Below are 4,021 nucleotides of genomic sequence, written 5' to 3' on the forward strand. Positions count from 1 at the left end.
AAAGATGGTCCAAGAAGAAAAGCACTAAGAGATGTATAGGAAAAACACCGCCTCCGGGAGGGGGAATGATAGGAGTGGAGAATTACCCTTTAAGAGAGGTACAGAATGGAGGGTACGTGCATGTGCCTTGGAGTAGAGGTGGTTTGGCAGCATTCACCAATGTTTTCCCTCAGCTGAGGGAGAAGCCCGTCGAATGGCATGAGCAGGTTGATCACTTTGTTAAAATCTCTAAGGTGTTGTGGATCCATCTTAATACATTGTTTGACATTGTCGTATCAAGTTCAGAATTTTGTACAGCTTAATCCTTCTTGGCAGCAGCCTTTCTCATTGCTGATAGGACGTTGCTGAGCTCTTCCCTCTTTCGCTTGGCACGAATGTGAGTACCAACCCTTTTCTTTATAAATTTAAGAGCACGCTTGTCCTTTGACACTTTGAGCAACTCCATGGCACGCCTCTCATAGGGAGCGAAGCCGCACACTTCACGAATCATGTCTCGAACAAATTTGGTGTGTTTGGTCAAACGCCCTCTCCTGCGGCACTGCCTGGGCTTGGACACATTCTTGGTAACTTGGTGGCCTTTGTTAATGCCAACGGCCATAGGATAACGGATCGCCATAGCTGCACTCCGTTATGGCGGACACACCGGAAGGCGTATCAAGTGATTTATGGGCTGCTTGTAAAGTTGCAGTTGAGTTGCTGACTTCTGAACCAGATAGGGATTCTGTGATCAATGGTCCTTCCCCTATAGTCATGAAGAAATTTGAACAAGTAATCACATGGCTGAAATTAAAGATCTCGCCTCAAGATATTGACTGGGTTAAGATAGATCGAACTGTTCAGGAACCAAAAGAGACTGTGCATGAATACTACAAGAGACTTTTACAAGCCTTCAAACAGCACTGTGGACTAGACACTCTAGATCCCAAGGATATGGGACAGTTTGTCTCGAAGTTTGTTTTGGGATTGAGACCTGAAGTTAGTCTCATGATTCAGCAGCATTTGATTTGCTGGCAGAACAATCCGGTAGATGAAATACTGAGGTATGCCAGGTATTGTAGTGACGAAGTGGACTCGAAACATAGGAATCTTAAGGATAAGCTGATGCTGGTCCAAATGCAAACAGCTGACAGGGAACTCCAGACACAGCCAAATGGAGGAACGTTAGGGAGAAGACAAGAAATTAACCAAGGAGGGAATCAGAATGCGCAGAGTCAAGGGAAAGGGAAACCTGCAGACCCCAAGACAGAGATGGATATAGCAACATTGAAAAAGACTACGGCATATCACCTTTGTCACAAAATCGGGCATTGGAAGCGTGAGTGTAGATTGAACCCAGCAAATCAGGTGCAACAGGAGGTAGAAATGGTGCAGGCACCTGAAACTGTTAATACCATCACAAGACCCAGATCCATGCAAGCGGGGACGATGGTCCCACAGGTCCAAGTCCCGCAACCTCCGCGAATCCCCCCAGGGAAATTGGACGTACCAGCAGATGCCCCTTTTCGAGAACTTCGATGAGTACAGCTCAGACCCGTTGAAATGACGGTGCCTGAGGGGAGAGGAAGACTGCACTCTTGGGGCAGTCTTAGAGGTAGACCAGAGGGGACTGTTTGTAGAGGCAGATGTTGACGGTCATCCTACCACCTTTTTGGTTGATACTGGTGCGACCCGTTCTACTGTGAGATATGCAGTAGTTCCCAACCTACCCCTCTCGGAACAATCAATCCAAGTCGTAGGAGTAGCAAACAAGAAAATGACAAGTCCATTGACTGAGCCGATTCCTGTGAGAATAAGAACCTTCTGAGATTGGCACCAGTTTGTTGTGTATGACTCCAGTCCAGTTTGCTTGCTAGGACGAGATCTTTTGTGCAAGTTGAATTGCACCATTTATTGCACACCTAAGGAAGTGGAAGTTCAGACGAAAGACGATGATGCCACCTTTAAGGTTGCAAATCAACACTTGTGCATCGAGATGTATCCAGTGATGACGGTGGAGGAACTTCCACTCGACTTGAGAGATTCTGTTTCATTGGATGTGTGGGATTTCACGGGAGAAGAGATTGGATTAATCAAAGGTGTTGAGCCAGTTAAGATACAGATTAAGCAAAATGTTGAATTCCCGGGAACCCCACAGTACAATGTGTACCCAGAAACGATTGCAGGGATCAAACCTGTAATTGACTCCATGATCAAGCAGAGAATTCTGAAAGAGATAATGGGTAGTCCAAGTAACTCACCCATTATGGGATTATAGAAACCAAGCGGGAAATTCAGAATCGTGCAGGACCTGCGAAAGGTTACCACGATTGTTGTTCCTTGTGGTACCGAATCCATCAGTGATCCTATTTCAGATTCCCTGTCAAGCCGAGTGGTTTACTGTGATTGACTTGTGTCAAGCATTCTTCTCAATACCCCTCCATGAGGAAAGCCAATTTTTGTTTGATTTCCGGTTGGAAAATCGGGTTTTAACGTGGAGTAGAATTCCTCAGGGGTATACAGAGAGCCCATCGACCTTTAATCAGATCCTGAAATAGAATTTGGAGAATCTTGTGTTGCCGCAGAACTCAGTTCTCGTGCAATACATTGATGATCTCCTGATTGCGTCAGATACTGAGGATGCTTGGCGGATTGACACAATTGCTTTATTGAATCATTTGGCAGATAATGGACATAAGGTGTCCCTGAACAAGTTTCAGTACTGTCTGAGTGAAGTACAGTATTTGGGCCACCGAATTGAGAAAGGCAAGAGGAAGGTGTCACCAGATCGGATTGAGGCAATCATGAACATGGCTGTACCTACCACTCAGAGGGAGGTCAGAATGTTCTTAGGGATGGTGGGCTATTGTCGCCAATGGATTCCAAATTTCTCTGGTTGACCCACAAGGATGTGAGTGATCCGGTACCATGGGACCATGATTGTCTGGTTTCATTCTTGGAGTTGAGAGAGGGCATGTGTCGTGCTCCGGCTCTGGGAATGCCTGACTACAACAAACCTTTTTCATTGTTCTGTTGTGAGAGGGAAGGTTGCGTATTGTCAGTCCTGACTCAGAGTCATGGAGGTGTCCGTAGACCAGTCACCTACTTTTCAGCTACTTTAGATCCAGTAGCTTCTGCGTTGCCCGGATGTCTTAAATCCGTTGCTGCAACGGGTGTCAGCATTGAAAGGTGTGAAAGCATTGTCATGGGTCATCCCTTGATTGTTCATGTTCCACATTCTGTTGAACTGTTAATGACGAGAGCTAAAACTCAGCAGTTGACGAACAACAGATGCACACGCTATGAGCAAGTTATACTTGCCGCAGAGAATGTAACTCTGAGAAGGTGCTCTGTTTTAAATTCAGCTACACTTATGCCTTTGCCAAACACAGATGATGAAGATTGTGAGGAAAATGACTGTCTCGATGTCACTGAACTCTGCAACAAACTGAGTCCTGACATTGTTGATAAACCTCTGCCTGACCCTGATGAAATTTAGTTTTTTGATGGTTCATGATCAAGGGACAATGTTGGTCTGATGAGAGCAGCATTTGCTGTATGCACCATTACAGGAGTGGTTGAAGCTGGTTGCTTAGAAGGAGTATATTCCGCACAAGTGGCTGAGATTATTGCTTTGACTCGTGCCTGTCTGGCCGCAGATCATATCAGAATCACCATCTACACCGATAGCCAGTATGGGTTCGGTCTGGTTCACGATTTCGGACAGTAATGGTCTCAAAGGGGCTACATGACATCATATGGTTCACCCATCAGGAATGGAGAATATGTTAGACAATTGTTGGAGGCTTTGCAATGTCTCAAAGAAATCACCGTGGTGAAGTGTGCAGCTCATGGGAAAGGAACTGACTTTGTCTCTTTGGGCAATAGATACGCAGACAAAGTTGCACTTTTCTGTGCTGAGCAAGGGTGTATATTTACTGGAGGGTGAGCAGTCTAAATATCGAAACTTTAATTTCGACCTACAATAATATCAAGTTTAGAATATCGAAGGGACAGAATATCGATGTCAAGAATATCTATGGAC

At 45.3% G+C, this 4,021-nt stretch overlaps 1 pseudogene; it reads right to left on the bottom strand.

Moving 5' to 3' along the window:
• Positions 1-279: 279 nt before the first annotated feature.
• Positions 280-645, bottom strand: LOC146809896 (large ribosomal subunit protein eL36 pseudogene; annotated as a pseudogene).
• Between the last annotated feature and the right edge of the window lie 3,376 nt (positions 646-4,021).

Source organism: Triturus cristatus, chromosome 7, assembly GCF_964204655.1.
Source record: "Triturus cristatus chromosome 7, aTriCri1.1, whole genome shotgun sequence".
NCBI lineage: Eukaryota > Metazoa > Chordata > Amphibia > Caudata > Salamandridae > Triturus > Triturus cristatus.